This window comes from Podarcis gaigeae (genome assembly GCF_964106915.1).
Source record: "Podarcis gaigeae genome assembly, chromosome: 13".
NCBI lineage: Eukaryota > Metazoa > Chordata > Lepidosauria > Squamata > Lacertidae > Podarcis > Podarcis gaigeae.
Window position 1 is genome coordinate 8,254,116 of NC_139689.1, and position 16,870 is coordinate 8,270,985.

The 16,870-nt window shown below is 46.4% G+C and overlaps 1 gene segment (V, D, J or C); it reads right to left on the reverse strand.

Annotated features, from left to right (window-relative positions):
- Window positions 1-2,889: 2,889 nt before the first annotated feature.
- Window positions 2,890-15,401, reverse strand: LOC310830723 (Ig gamma-2C chain C region-like). The segment is given in 6 exons: window positions 15,368-15,401; window positions 14,692-14,754; window positions 6,928-7,230; window positions 5,002-5,334; window positions 4,349-4,672; window positions 2,890-3,345 (listed from the first exon to the last, which is right to left on the reverse strand).
- Between the last annotated feature and the right edge of the window lie 1,469 nt (window positions 15,402-16,870).

Sequence of the window (16,870 nt, forward strand, 5' to 3'; positions counted from 1 at the left end):
CATAACTTAGAGCAGGAACAACTGAGTGGAGACCTTGGCACTTGTAGTTTCCAAAAGCAGGAATATCTGGGCTCAAGTGTGCTTAGACAGTTGATTTTCTTCTGTCATTGATTTTCAAGATCATCATCCAAAATGTGAAACTTGGAGTCAGCTCATCATTTTTTGTGTTTGATTGGGTAGTTATGAGGGGATCTCTTTGGAGAACATATCCCCACTCTGCAGCTTTGGGCACTGCCATGCACACCATGCAAACTCCTTCCCTAACATATCTCTCTCATATCCTCACCTGACAAAGTACAGTGGTACCTTGGTTGTCGGAGATTTCTGCAGTCAATTGGGAGCCATGGAAGCCACGTCAGACGTTCAGCTTCTGAAAAATGTTCGCAAACTGGAACACTCACTTCCAGGTTTGCAGTGTTCAGGAGCCGATTTGTTCAGGAGCCAAGCTGTTCGACAACCAAGGTACCACTGTATGACTAATCCAGTCACGTGGCCTGAATATTTTGAGAATCTTTCATGGCCCCTCGTCCATCTGATCTATGAACCCATCTATCCAGGCTTGGCTCAGTTTGCTCGCCCATCTCATTCATATTTAGAGTCAAACTAGGTTTATTATCACTATTACTATTACTGTTATTGTTATTGTTATTATTATATTAATTTATTTATATCATGCCTTTCCCCCAGGCTTGAACTCAAGGCAACTTGCGCAATTTAAAACAACATCGATAAAACACAATGTTAGGTTAAATGTGTTATTTGAATTTGACATATTTCTGTTTTTAAGTAGTAGATAGCCACTTTGAGGGTCAAGTTTTGTTAAGGACCCTGGTGCAAAGGGAGGTAATTTTATATGCAGTCCTGATGAACATTATCATTCCTTGTGGCTGTAATTTGCCACAAGCTTCTATAAATACCATGGTAGGGGGTTGTGAATGAGGAAACTTCTTTTTGTGCACCACAGCCCCCCCCCCAATGCCCCACTCAACAAGGTATCACTTTTAGCTTGGCCCTCAGAAATTATTCACTGTTTTTCAGGCAATGCAGGTGTTGTGCATTCTCTGCTCTCTCACTGAAATACACAACAATCCAGACAATGTGAATTGATGGGGGGGGGAGGGTATATGTTCCAATGGTGAGCATGCATGTCTGTTGTACCAGACGATGGCTGACTATTTTCTGGCCCTATCTATGCCTACTTTGCTGCTGCTCTCCATTGAGCTAACTTCCCACAGGATGCTTTGCCTACACCTGTGCTTCCACCTCCATCCGGATAAACTCTGTACCTGCTATTGGACTGAGGTTCTAGCTCTGAGGTAGAGAATGTACTTTGCATGAGTTGCACTCAATGCTAGTCCTACTCAGAGCAGACCTGTTTCAATTAATGGCCCTAAGTTAGTCATATTCATTAATGCCAATGGGTCTGCTCTGAGCATGTGAACAGGCGCAACCTTGATGAAGGAACTTATCTAAGCACGTCCAACAGTGGCCAGTCCCGTGCCACATGAAGACCTTCGCCCTCCACCTTCAGCTTATCTTCAGCAATTGGCATTCAGAGGCACAGTGCCTCTGAAAAGAGGATTTCAAATAGTGATCACAGCCAACAACTGCAATGAGATCTATGCCTTTGTCTCAGCGTCTCGTAACTCCTTCTATAAGAAGATTTAAGGGGAGCTTGAAGAGCTTGTCAGAGTGACAAGAGTTAGGCTGAGAAGGAGGGCAAATGAGACTCAATAAAAGTCAGCTTCCCACATCTTGTAAGATATTTCCTGATTTGGGGAAGATGGAGAAAGGGAAGGGCAATGCAAAATAATTTCTCATTGATCTTCTAATATGGGCAGATTTCTCCATATTATGTGTATATTTTCATATCAAGAAGACAAAAATAGCAGACGAGGCTTTGGCTATATTTTGGGGTGAATGTTTCAGATTTAAAATTATCATTATCATTACTATTGGTATATGTTTAAAAATGCATTTGGCTCTTGTTTCTCTACAATCATGTCCGCCATTCCCCAGGCTTTTTATTTTCACTCCCTTGTTTTATATATATGGGTTCATGTTTTTCCCACGCATGCTGCAATGTATCTAAATCTGTCGCCTCTGTATGAGCTACTTGAGCCTTGTTAGCATCTTGCGCCTGCTTTATTTTCTGCTCCCCTTGCTCTGTTGCTGCTTCTTCTTTGCTTGTTTATACTGTCCTTTACAGCCTCTTTTCCTGCTGTATATTATATATCAGCTTCTAATATACAGAAGACTGAGTTATAATACTATTTCTGGGCCTGCAGTGAACACTGCAGCCTCTGCCATGATTGGATGGTTTGAACAATAATTCCAATCAGGAACTGATGGAGCAGTTGAGGCCGGGGCAAAGCTACTGATGGTGATGGTGGTGATCGGGTTGAGGGGGATCTGTAACAGAATCTTTGTGGGAGAGACAGGTACATAAATATTCCTCTTTAATGTTACAACAGCCTCTTTGTTATTTTCAGCGCCAGACGTTAAAAGGAGAGCAGCTTCCTGTGTGTGGACATGTGTAGATGGAAGTCAGGGTGGAGCAAATGACAGGATGCTGGACTTGAGTCTGGTGGAATGTGACCCAGATTCAAATCACCACTTAACTAGATGAAGCTCACTGAGTGTCTTTGGACCAAATCATTCTCACTTCTGGGACATAGCAAGGGCCTGTTGTGAGCAGTAAAACTACACATATACTGACCTTTGCAACCTCCCTGCTCCTCATGGCATAGCTCTGATAATGGCGAATACATTTTGCTTCCAATATCATGAAGACTCCCCTTAATCCATTCTCTCCTTGCATTCCAGAGCCCACCCCACCCCACCCCAGTCATCGATTCCCCTGCAAATGACCACAACATGGGATATATCTGAGTTGGTTCTCTTTTTATTCATGGTAATTATTTACACAGGGTTTATCTAACAATGCTAGAGAAAAAATCTGGGAGAGGCTGAAGAGGTTGCAATGCCGTAGGAGGGATGGTCATCATTTTTTACCCTGGGTTTTCTCCACGGTCCTCTGGGTGAACTTCATGGGGAGGGCTTCGTGGATAACCATGCAGGTGTGTGAAACTCCGTTGTTCCAGTCAGCGAATGGGATTTTCATGTGGCTGTATAGAAAGTAGGAGTCGTTCTTGTTGTCCTTTATGACTGGCGTGTTGACATGATGGTCTTCAAGCATGGCATTGTGATTCCTCAGCCACTGGATAGAAACTTCTTTTGGGGTGAATCCTGTGACCAGGCAGGTGAGGGTCAGCATTGCTGGCTGAGCGTTGATTTCCTCGTGGTGAGGGGGGTAGAGGAACACTCCGGGAGGGGTTCTTGTGCCTTTTTGAGAGGAGGGGGCGAAATGTGTGAGAGAAACGGAGGAAGCAACAATTATTAACATTAAGCCAAATTAGTGAATGCAATGTTGAGAATGAGGGTCTTGTAGGGAAAGACTGTGATTTTGTTGTCTTGAACATAGGTACTCCAGACAGGGTCATTACAGACTGTCCACACACACTTCATAGCAGCAGCATGTTCCCAATAATTACCCTAACTGGCCAATTATATTATCTGAACTACGAGATAGCAGTGATTTAAGATTTCAGCAGCCCTGCTTCCCAATATATATACGGATATCATGCAGCACACAGAATCCCAGCCTTTACTGAGAAGTTATTGGTATGCTCAAGTTCCTGCATGCCCGGGGGTTGAAAGGCAAGCATAGTTTAAAATCTTGCAATGCTCATGCAGCAACCTCTGCACAGCAGATACCCAGGTAGCTCCACAATGTGTGAACCGGGCCCTCAGGGAAAGGGCATGAAGAACTGCTTTCAACAGAACCGGCTCAATCTTTCATCTAGGTTCAATCAGTGCTGGGGAAACAATATCAATAGAGTGGAGATGGCAATAGTCTTATGGGAATGAAAATTGTTATGCCAGAGTCACTGACCCCTGTGGGGGACGCACCCTCCCCCCCCCCCCCGGTCCAAGAGTTGCCTTCTAATAATAAAGAAATGCATTGAAGGTCTTTCAAGTACCATAAAAACCTGTTTTTCAGACCTCCTTTGCCACTACAAAGTGTGTTTCCAGTGTGAATTGCAGATGAGCCAAGTGGTGTTGTGTGTTTTCAAGCACTATAAAAACCTGTGAGCAGAGACAAGTGTAGAATGATTGTGCAAACCTGCACAATACCCCCACCAGACTGTGTGACATTGCAAAGTGTGTCCGCAGTGTAAATTGCAGATGAACCAAGTGGTGCTGTGTGTTTAAGTATTCTCTTTCCTGCTGGAACACAAGGACACCAGCCCCAGGATGGGAGACCAACTCTGTTTCCCCCCCTTACCTGTTGTCTTGGCAATGGTCTTAGTGATGGGAGCAGTCAAGCCTGGATATTCCACGTTGCAGGTGAATTTCTCACCCTGCCGCCATGTTGTGACAGGGAGGGAGCTGGTAGCAGTGAACCTTCCATTACGTTCTTCTTTCACTTCCAGTAGTTCTGGGCTCACGGGTCCAGAATCCGCTCGTGACCAGGTGACTTTCAGCCCATCTGCGTTTTCCAGATTCTCCACCACACAAGTGAGCTTGGGGTCATTGTTTACGTACAGGTCTTGTGGCGTTGGGGGTACGATGTGCACATTAATGCCACTGGAAGGGCATTCAGCATTATCTGGAGACGCAAACTTCATGTTAGTTCTCTAACCAACCCCCACTTCTCTGCTGTTTCAGCGGCTTGCCTGCACCTCTCAACAAGTACACTCCTTGCGGCAGTGTAGAAATGGAAAACAACAACACTATCAGTAAGGTCAATTAATGGGCCTTAATTGAAAGCAGCTATATATACACAAATTAGGGAGGAGGCTGTTTTGAAATTATTATCACATGCATGAGAGGATTCTCAATAATCTGGAAGCAGTTGTCCTCCTCCCCTTTGCATTCCAGTCCATGCCCACCAAAACAGAGGGAAACACAAGTGCCAGCTCAGTCAACCTTTCCTACCTTCACATATCTTCGCTTTGCTTTTCACTTTGGTTTGGGTTTCTTCGTGGAACACCTGGCAGTAGTAGGTATTCCCAGCCTGCCAGTCTTCTTGGCTGACGTTGACTGTGCTTGTGGTGCTGAAGGTGTATCCGTGGGCATCTTTCCTGGGCTGCTCAGTGAATGAAGCCAGGAGCCCAGCTTGCCCACCCACCAGCCATTCCACTGTCAGCATTTTGGGGTAAAAGCTAGAGATCACACACATCAGCTCAATGGTGGCATCACTGGATCTGGGTTTGCAGGAGGAATGGAGCAGGCGGACTTCTGGGGCCACTGGAGGTAGTGCAATAGAGCCTGGAAGGGTATAATTCATGAGAGGTAGGGATGGGTGAAATTGTCAGTTTCGGTTTCCTCTTAGTTTCTTATTCTCCCAGTTCTCCACATCAGTTTGCAACTATTTTAAAAAACAAGGTCTTACTCATGTGCATTTTAATCCAAATTTCTCCTAACATACAAACCTTTGTATGCAATTTTGCATAACATAAGCATTTTTGCTAAGCAGTGCTCTCAATATGATGGATTTTTACGATTTTCATATCATATATTGGTTTGGGGGCACAATCCCCCCTAGTTGATGCATTTTTGTACATACTACTTGGCTGGAGAACTGCTTTGTAAAATCCAGAGGAGGACAGATTTGATAGGACGCCACTTGTCTACCACTCAGCGTAAGCCCTGAGACCCAAACAGAGGAATCCGCTTAGTTAGAAGACTGGAGGGTGAGTGGCCACTAGTTCGTCTGCCATTGACATCTTTTGGTTCTCCTATTACTAGTCTTCCCTCCTTTTGATATCATGATCCCAATGTTTTGAACACTCACTCAGAAGTGCACTGTTTTCCTACTTTGTATCCCTATTCAAAGCTCGCCTCCCCCTGTAGCTATCATGCCTTGCCTGCTTCAGCACAAAGGACAGCACAGGGTGATCAATCCTAGCATTCCTTCCATCATTACAAGTGATTGGGCCTCAGGAATATCCACCCCACCCCCATTTCTTAATTCACTCCACTGCTTCTGCAGCTTGACAACTCATATAAAATATTAAAGGTGGGGGTCATGAATGCCCACAGCAGCAAACACTGTGTGTACACTACTACTATTTGTAACTTTGTTCCCAGAATAAAGCAGCAAAAACAGAATTTGAAAATAAATAGCCACGAATCATTGTAAATTCAACAATCAAACCTTGAAATGTATTCAAAAAACTTGCCTCTGGGTGTTTCTCCAACTTGCCCCTGACTTCTGAACCTGCTTTTTCCTTACCCCACATCTGGTACTGAATGAGCAATTCCAAGCTTTCTCTCTCTGCCCCCCAACCCCCACATTTCAGTTGTAAGCCATGTTGGGCAGAGACCATTTCTTGCGCTGCCTGCTTAATGTGCCTTGGTACCAGACAATAAAGTAAAGGTAAAGGGACCCCTGACCACTAGGTCCAGTCGTGACCGACTCTGGGGTTGCGGCACTCATCTCGCTTTACTGGCCGAGGGAGCCGGCATACAGCTTCCAGGTCATGTGGCCAGCATGACTAAGCCGCTTCTAGCGAACCAGAGCAGCACACGGAAACTCCATTTACCTTCCCACTGGAGCAGTACCTATTTATCTACTTGCACTTTGAGGTGCTTTCGAACTGCTAGGTTGGCAGGAGAAGGGACCGAGCAACGGGAGCTCACCCCATTGTGGGGATTTGAACCACCGACCTTCTGATCGGCAAGTCCTAGGCTCTGTGGTTTAACCCACAGCGCCACCCGCGTCCCTTACCAGACAATAGCGCCACCCAAAAATATTGCATCTATTCCCCAACTCTCTCCACCAAAGTATTTCACTTTCCTTTCTTTCACCATATTGAGGGTCAATAAGAAAGCAGATAACGATGGCCCAGCCAGACTCACGCTCAATCTCCTTGGTGATTTCAGAGCTGGTAGCTGCATGGGTGACTTTGCATTCAAGCTTCTCCGATTCCCAGGTGCTGGTTGGGATGGTGAGCTGGCTGGTGAGAGTGTAGAGGCCACTGGATGAATCCAATAGGGCAGGGAAGGTTCGGATGCCGTTGGAGATGGCCCCTGAATTCCATTGCACTGTGACTGGTTCAGGAAAGTAGCCAGAGACCAGACAACCTATGGAGACCTGGGAGGCAGTAGAGGAGTCTTCGCTACAGGGAGGCAATGGGAAAACCGTTGGGGCTGTGGTGCTCGCTGCAATGAAAGAGAAAGACATGTTGAGTATACGCTGTCCAGCCAATGTGGATGCTTGTGTGTTCCTGCAATACAGGGGGTTGGAATAGGTGCCCCTTGGGGGTCCCTTCCAATTCTACTTTTCTATGATTCCATCAGCTGAGTGTGGGTTACAGGATCTCATCGTCTCATTTGAGGTAGAACATTGTCCTGAAAGATTCTCGGGCGTGCCCAAGTTCATGGAGAGTTCTGCCATTGTCAACCATTTCCAGTCCTGGCTGGATTTAAGAATGCTGCAGGATTGATCTGTTAGAGGAAGGGACAAGGAGCTATATGTTGTGCTGATGTATCACTTTCAAGCTGATTTTCTCAGCTATAAATGTTCTTTTAAAATAAGCTTAGGATTCTGAATTCTTTGCAGAATACATGCAGCCCTGTTTTAACACCCACTAACAGACCGTTTCTCTCTGAGTTTTCCTAATACTTGACTTATGCCATTCAGCTGCAATTGCGCTGCTATTCAGTGAATAATTAATTTCAACTTTTTGGCCTTAAGTTTGTCAGTTATCTAAACACGCAGGAGACATTTGCATTTTGCATTCTACATTGATTAAAAGAGAGAGAGAGCTGTGAGCTATTCTTACAGCCATGAGAAGGCAACACCCATTCATGGCCAAGGGGAAGGAATGTGGGAACGTGTGTGTGGTTTGGTAAAAGCAATCAGAAGAAAGGGTGTAGTTTTGGCCTTGCTGTCCCTGCATCTGGCCTATGCCTAAAGGAAACTGGAAGTTGGCAGGAAAAGGTGGGAAGCCATGGTAGCCTGAGTGCCACATTCTGCTGCAACCAACTTTCTTGGGCTTCGTGCCACTGACAGGCAGAACCAAAGGCAAAAGCAACACAGGTGAGCAGAGCAACAGATGCAGTTCTTACCTTGGTACATTCTACCTGTAGAAAAGTCAGAGGATTTAAATGCACACATCTCCCCATTTCCCCATCCAAGTAGGCAAAGGCCATGATCACAATTCATATTCCAACCAGGCAAAAAAAATATTCAAGAAATGGTACAGGGTAGGTCTGGAGACAGTTGTAAAAGGCAGACAGAGGGCTTGGAGGGGCACATTTGTCACCTGAACATGAAGCTCCCCACCTTCCCGCAGTTCACTTGTTTAAAAGAGTGCTATTTAAAGGTAATGCAGGGTTTTTGTTGTCTTTAAATGAAGGAGCTTATGCTATGTTTTACCACTCAGACATACGTTCACCACCCCTGTGAGCACAAGGTCTCCCTGTCCACTAGGAGGTGTGGAGCCTTAGGCCAAGATGGTGCTGTTGGACTTCTGCTTGGTGAGAAAAACTTTAGCAGCTTGCAGATTTCCTGCCACAGTGGGAAAAGCATTAACTGTGGAGCTACCCCCCCTTTTTTTTTTCCCTTGGTGTTACTTTTGAACCAAGGAAACAACCACTTCTCTTTAGTGGCTGACGCACCACCTACCTGAGACCAAGTCATTAGATTTAAGCTCCTTTCATCTAACCGAAACCAGTGGAATGAAGAAATCAAGATTTGAATTCTGGCTCAAGATCTATAGCTGCAGTTCTGAATGTAGTTGCCTAGGAACACAGTTACACCCACACCATCCACTTAAAGTGCTCTTAAAGGTAAAGGTAAAGGCACCCCTGACCATTAGGTCCGGTCGTGGCCGATTCTGAGGTTGCGGCGCTCATCTCGCTTTACTGGCCGAGGGAGCCGGCATACAGCTTCCGGGTCATGTGGCCAGCATGACTAAGCCACTTCTGGCGAACCAGAGCAGTGCACGGAAATGCCATTTACCTTCCCGTCGGAGCGGTACCTATTTATCTACTTGCACTTTGATGTGCTTTCGAACTGCTAGGTTAGCAGGAGCAGGGACCGAGCAACGGGATCTCACCCCGTTGCGGAGATTCAAATTGCTGACCTTCTGATTGGCAAGTCCTAGGCTCTGTGGTTTATCCCACAGCACCACCCGTGTCCCTGTGTGCTCTTACATCACTTTAAAAGTCATGGCTTCCCCCAAAGAATGCTGGGAAGTGTAGCTCTCTGAGGGGTCTCCTAACGGCTCCCTGCACCCTTAAACTACAGTGCCCAGGCTTCTTTAGGGGAAGCCATGAAACAGTGGGAGGAAAGTGCTTTAAATGTATGGTATGAATGTGTCATAGCTTCCTTGAACATTGATAGACTTATATCTTGAGCTAGTGCATGTTTCTCACTCTCTCGGGTGGCATTTTTGGCTGGCATTGCCCACATCTCAAAATTCCAGGCCTCCTTTTAGTTGTGCGAGTTCTCTCACTTCCTCTTTGTTCAGCACCAGCTGCAGGTTGCAGGTGTCCTTTTTAGTGCCCCTTCACATACAAATTTGACTGAAACTGGGTAAGGGGACAATCAAAAACCAGAGGTCAACAGAAGAAGAAAAAATGGAAAGGAAAGCAAACTGTGATTAGAGAATATTTGAATGTCATTAGCCTGCAGTAATAATATGAAGGTGAAGCCAAATCAGTTTGTACAGCCAATTGCAACTTGTTTGGAGTTCTAAGTGTGTGTAAGATTATCTATTCTACGGGGTATCAGCAGCTGGTACCTATTCCACAAATGACAAAACGTTGACCTGATAATTTCCTCTTACTGGATAAAGTGGATGTTCAACTATTCAGCTTATGAGTAATAATAAAAAAATTTCTCCCAGTAGCATATGTTATAAAATAGACAAAATTAAAACCAACCATGCAACAACTCAGTAAAATGATTAAATCAAGAAGAGACAAATCCACAACAGATAAAATCCAGCCATAGAATTCCAGTCTTTGGGGCCATGCCACACCCTGTAGTTGCCACAACTTAAGCATTTTTTTAAGGTCCTCAAATGGGACTTGCCTCTTGGGCTCTCCTCATACAGCCCTGCTAATGTTCCCTGATCTTAGTCCATAGCTAGGGATGCCAGCTGACCAGGGTGAAATAGCCTGTCCAGCTCCTCTTCCTTTAACAGTATGGTAGCCTGAAGAAACCAGAAGATTTTATGCCATGGTCAGCATTATTATGACCAGTAGAGATCTAGAGAATCTCTGGATACCTCCCCACTTGAGCTGGACCACTGCTATGCTCTGCTGAATTTTGTAAGAAGAAGAGGCTGAGGCCCCAAGTCTGCCTGAAAAAAGACAAGAGCCTCTCCCCTTAACCTCATGTATGTGTGGACAGACTGACAAGCCTAAAGGTTAGGGATTTACTTTGAGTCAGCCTCTGACTGTTGCACTCAGAGTAATTTTGCCCTGATGGAGACCTAAAGCCGCAAGTGATTTTGTATTACTTCCTATGGTTGCTGTCACATATTTGGGGCATTTTATATTAATCACCGCAGCTACACACACACACACACACACACACACACACACACACACATTCAACAAAGGAAGGTTTTTCCTCTTGTTCTTTTCCAATGCCAGGAATAGTTTCCCTTGCTAAATAAGAGCACCTCAGACTGCTGTTAAAGGCATAGGAGCACGTGCAGGAAAAATGAGGTGGCAACCCTATATCCCAGCCTTTCTGGTGTGGTTCCTTTCCCCGGCCAAGTCCCTTGAGCCTTTAATGTATCCCCAACAGGCAGAAGTTCAGCAGGTGCAGGAGTGGAGAGGGAGTGGTGGGGACAGCTTCACTGCTTGATTTTCTGCCTGCTAGACTACTGCTAAAAGCATGGAAGCTCTGCAAGAAAAAAGCGGCCAGTCTGCTCCACTGTGTTACCTGCAAGTGCACTCTGCTAACCCAATCTGATAGAACCTCAACTCCCACCACTACCTCCTTCCCAAATATGGAGAAGAATTAGAATAGTCAATAGTTGTTTTTTCTTGCTTTCTACCAAGCCATCGGCAATAGCTTGATACAGAATGCTTCTTTCCACATTCCTGACAATTTCTGCACTGAGCTGGCAAAGGTGAGGCTGTCCCTCCTGGTCCATATAGAACCCGAGACAGAATATGGTGGCTAGGGCTACCAACTCTCTAACCTATCCAGTCCATTCCAGCTTCCTGAAATCCATTTGCTCTCAAATCCACCACACTTCCAAAGCTAGCAACAAGTCCCCCAAAACTTGGCTGCATCTGCTTCCCACTTAGTAACCCCGGAATCTTCATTTGAAAAATCCTGGTGTTTGTTACACATCTATTTCCCCTTCCTCAGCCAGAGCTAAGAATGAAACCTGGGAGTCCTAGCTCTTGCTGACTCCAGCTTGCAACCACTAGACACCACTCCTAATGCTGAGACTCCATGCTTGCTTTAAGCCGTTGTGCTCCTTTCCCATCTCCCAGGAGCATGCGGTTTCCCAGAGCTGCATTTCTCAGGTACACCAGATCCCACTTTCCTCCTTCTCTGAACCACTCAATAACACTACCTTCCTGTGGCTGGGTGCAGAACCCAGAAAGTTGTCTTTCAGTGGGTCTCCTGAAACTCTTCCTGAAAATTGCAATGCATTCCCCTGCTAGCAGTTTTGCCAAGCCTCCTGTCCTAACCAGCTCAACCCGCTCAGCAATAGCTGCCCACTGCAGAGAGAAGCCAGGGCTCCTGCCTGCTTCAGCCCTTGCAACCCGGCAAAGCTTAGAGATCGTTTTGCTCCAAAGAATACTTTCTGAGCAGGGAGCAGAGTTTTGTCTCCTCAAAGCTGCTTGCTTCCTAACCCTCCTGTCCCTTTGCTGTGCTTGCTGCTTCAGGCCTCTAATATAAACCCCCAAAGCTGTGCAACATACATAGCTCCGGTATCAGGCATTGGGCAGGCATTCAGGTAGCCCTGTGGCTCTCCACTCCAGCTTCCTTAACTTTGCAGTTTGATGGCTTCCCTGCAGCCAGATGCTCAACTGGGAGACAAGCAGGTTCCCAGCTGAGCATCTTCTTTGGAGCAGGTTTAGACAGCCTCCTTGATACAATACAACTTCTTGTTGCTCCAGTAGGAATTGGGGGATCTCCAGCCTGAGCTTCAGGTCTGGGACAGATCTTTCCGCATAATCTCTCTTTTTTCGCCCAGCCCCCATGAAGCCTGCTGCTCATCTGGATAGTCTGGAATCTCCCAATTAAGCATCGGGCTTGGACCAGACTTTTACAGCATTTCTAGCTACCTAGCAGCTTCCTTAAAGCTTGCTACATCTTAGGGCTCAGGAACCTGTCATTCTAAGCTGCTAGCACTCATCCTGTCCCCCCTACCCTGGCTGCTCCCTGTGAGCTTCCTTGAGGCTCAGGAAGGTATGAGTCTTTAACATGGGGCTTGACATGGGCTTTAAGTTAATTCCTTGCTTTGTAACACCTTATCTGAAACGTGCTGTGGATCTGGGAGGCCAAGAGCCTCACATTGGAGCATCAGACTTGGAGCAAGCTCACAGGTAGCCCCTCTTCCCCTTAGCAGGCTGAATCCTGCTGCTCATTGCAGGAGGGAGGTGTCAGAAATCTCCCAGTGAAGTATCTGCCTGGGTGGACTTTCAGCCACCTTCCTTGCCAGAGGATGCCTAAGGTTCTTCTGGTGGTCAGGAAGCTCCCAGAGGGTGTTAGTTTACAGCAAGCAGCCCTGTTGCATTCTGCCACCTTCCTTGAAGTCTGCTGATTGTCTGATAGTATCTCCCAGCATCAGGTTTGGGGTTTTCTACCATTCAGGCAGCCTCCCTCCTGGCTGCCCCACACCAGCATTTGTGAATAATAAGCTAGGTGCTCAGACATCTCCAAACTGTGCATCAGGCTTGGGGAAGCATCTGGGCAGCCCCTTGGCTGTTCTCTATCAGCTTCTGTGACTCAGCTAGCACTCAGTTAGGTGGTCAAGAATCTCCCAGCTGAGCATTGGGCTTGGGGCAAGCATCTGGGCAGCCTGCCTACACCAGCATTTGTGCTGCTCCCCACCAGCTTTTCTGGGTCTTAGCATGCAGCTAGGAGGTCAGAAATCTCTCAGTCGAGCATTAGGCTCACAGCAGAGGCAGCCTCCCTGGCTGCTCCCCAGGACCCAGAATCCTCACACTGTGGGCTGGCTTCAGCTTTGCTACTTGCTCCAGGGTTAGCTTCCTTGAATCCTGGTTCTGAACTAGGTATGGAACAATGTCCCCGCTGAGCGTTAGGTGAGAAAGAGCTCACATTCCCCTCCAGGGTTCACGGAGTGCACTGCTTGTCTAGCTGAGCAAGCTAGTTTTAGCTTAGTATTCAGCTGGGGGCCATGGATCTCCTAGCTGAGGAACAGGCATGGGGCAGGCTTTCAGATAGGCTTATGGGAAGCTGGTGGGAAGTGAGCTAACTCTCCTCCTTTGGCAGCAGCTGTCTACCAAAGGAGCCATAGGTTTGGAGCAAGCTTTCAAGTACTGCCTTCCCCTGCTTGAATCCTGCTGCTGATCTGTGAGGTCAAAAATTTCACAGCTCAGCATCTGGCTGTGTCAGTCCCCCCACTGCCACCTTATCAGTTTCCTTGAAGACCAACCTTCATCTAGAAAGTCAAGGAACTGCTAGCTGGCCATCACATCTGAGCAAGCTTTTAGGTTGTCCTCTTGTTCCCCAGCTACCTTCTTGAAGCCCAACACTCCTCTGGGAGCCCAGAAGTTCCAAATTCAGCATCAGGCTTTAGCCAGACTGCTGGGTAGCCCCCTTGCCCTCCTCCAGCTTCCTAGCATAATCCATAGCTTGGAGGAAAGAAGCAGCTTGGCAAATAGCCCTTCTGGGACACAGCTGTGTAACAAGCTTGGGAGGAGTTAGCAAGGAGCCCTGGGGCTTTTCTCACTTACCTTCTTTAGGCCTCTCTCTTGCCTGAGTGGTGGGAAGCTTTCAAGCTGAACATGATGCATGGTGAAGGTCCATGTGCCTATGTTCCTCCCTCTCAGCTGTTGTTTTGGCCTGGTATCAGAACATAGGAAGCTCAATATTGCCTACACTTACTGGCAGCAGTGGCTCTCCAAGGTTGCAGGTGGGCTTCTCCCCCAGCCCAGAAGGTCCCCAGGAATTGATCCTGGGACCTTCCTCTTGCAGAGCAGATGTTCTACCACTGATCTTCAGTTTTTCCCATTTGGCTCTGATAACAGGAGCTAAAGTGGAGCTTCTGGAAGGTTGACCAGTTGCTCTTTATCCTTGAAGTTCTCAGCTCCAAGAGTCAACTGAATGCTGGACTATAGGGAAGCTGGTGGAATACAGCAAGGCTACCTTGCAGCCTTCTCCAAGCCTCACATGCAGCAGCTCCAAGCCCCATCTACTCCCCCAGCCTCCCTTACATAAAGATGCTCAGTTGGAAGATGGTAGCAAGGAAGACTTACATCAACTAGGAAGCCAAAGAATCATCACAAGTCCCTTGACTAAAGGATAAAAATGCTTTTCCATTTCTCGGGCATTGTATCCTTCTCTTCCTTCCCGGAACGTATAGGACATTCCATCGAGTCCCTTTTCCTTTGGGGTATCTATGTTCCTATCTTCTCAAGAGCCATAACATTAAGAACAAACCCTCTTTTACTTACCGATCCCAAGGCTGGAGTGGATTGAAGCAACCGGACCTCTGCTGAACGACCCACCGTCTGTTTCTGTTTGGGGCTATTTTCTGTTGCAATGAGGCCTTTGGAGTTTCCCCCTAACCATGCTCTTATGAAGTGCCTTAAAAAAGAACATTGCACGTTAGTGACGTCCTGAGAGTTGGCGTGAAGGTGTGAAAAAACATCATGAGTTTTAAGTTCAAGGGATATAATTGGGGGCAGCCAGAACTTCCCCCTTTTTTCTGACCTTCTCATAACCACAAAATTCCATTTCTGAGAAAAACAGGGCTAGATGAAATACTGAATTGTGGTGAATCTGGCCTTCCAAAACTCAAAACATGTGCTTATACTCACCTACTTCCCTCCTAATTAATTAGTTAATTCAACTTAACAGCCCTTGTTTGTTTTGTCCATGGTGATGTATAAAATCAAAATTATATAAAGACATTAAGCACTACAGAGTTAAATAAACTGAGGCTGCAATCCTATATGGACTTTGCAGGGGCTTCAGTCTATGGTTATTCACTTTGTTCACCACAATCACCACTGGCTTCACAGTCCCATTGAATTCAGTGGGGATTACTTCTGAGTAGACATATAAAGGCTTGCACTGTCAATCCCAGTGAACTTTCGTGATGACATTGTTGTTGGTGAAGCTTACTACCAAGTGTAACAATGGCACTGTCAAAGAGGCTCATTCAGGCTTGAGTGCCAAACTAGGCCTTCACCTCATATATTGCTATTAACCATTATCATATCACATTTCATTCCTGAAAATGGTTTTGGATTCCTACTTCATGCAGCTGTGGGATAGATTAAATTGTGAGGCCAATGTGGGCACTATCTGGTGCAGTCCACTTGCTTGTGCAATGGAAGTGCATTTGTGCAACGGGACCTGCACTTTCTCTTCTTTGCCTCTCCAACAACCCCCATGCCTCCTCAAATTCACACTAGAGCAGTGGTTTCTCAAACTTCTTCTCTGGGCCACACTTTCAGAATAAAAATTGGCTCATGCCACACCCCCCCAACTGATAATCAATACACCGGAAAACAAAAAACAACAACACAACTCATAGCAGTGCTTGATTTATAACATAGAACACATGGGACATCCAGAAAGTATAAAACAATGAAGCTACCTAAGAACACGAATCATTCCGAAGTACAGTTATAAAGGAGCCTCTCACGTATGTACCTTAAGTATGTATACAATGAGAGGTGTGAACTTGCTTTTGCCAGGTAATATCATTTTTATTAGGTCTAATTTGAGACAAACACTCTCCTCATCAACACAAAGAAGCCTTTCTCCTTTTCTGATCTTTCCTACTTGTCAGAGCTGAAAATCCACATTCACAACAATACATTGTGGAGAACTGTAGATTCTGCATCACAGCTAGGATTGTCCTCAATATTACTTGGCACTCTTGGCTCTCATTTTGAAAAGATACCTATCCATATTCTGCAAGTAAAAAGAATGGTTTTGATAGTGTGCCACACTACTCTGAAATATTTAAATGTTTCTTTGATTGTCCCTGAATCTGAATCTTGAAGGAGAAGACTCGTTTTGTGTTCAGGTGTCTGCTTGCATCCTGCCTTTCAATTTATAGGAAAATGTACAAGGCAGCACACCAGTTTGGGGTCTGTTCTGGCCATAGCTGTCAACCATCCCTTATTTGTCGGAAAAGTCCCTTATCCCAGTGCCATGTCCCGCTGCTGTCCCTTATTGATGATGTCCCTTAAATTTCCCGGGTTTCAAAGGAAGCAGCTCCTCTCCCTCTCTCCCTGCCAGCCAGGGAGGAGGGAGGCTCCAGCTGTGTTGCTTGGCTGCGTTGCTCACCCAATAAGGAGTCTAAGAACGACGGGGGTGGGGGTGGAGCTTGCATGCCTTGTGCCGATCAAATCGGTCGCGTTGCCTGGGGACTCGCCTTTGCTCAGCGCTTCACAGCAGAGAGGTGACGGTGGTTTTCCTTGCTGCATCCCTTTTGCCGGGTTGCTGCGCTGTGGGAACCACCGCTTGAGGCTTCGTTTGGCTGCTGGCTGGGCTTTCTTCCTTTGGCCTGGAGGGGCTCAGAAGTTGAACATACCTGTGCTTGGAAAACCTCTTATTTTGGCTGCTGATCCCTTATTTTTGAGGCTGCTGGTCCCAGCTCTGTTGCTGGAAGCTCAG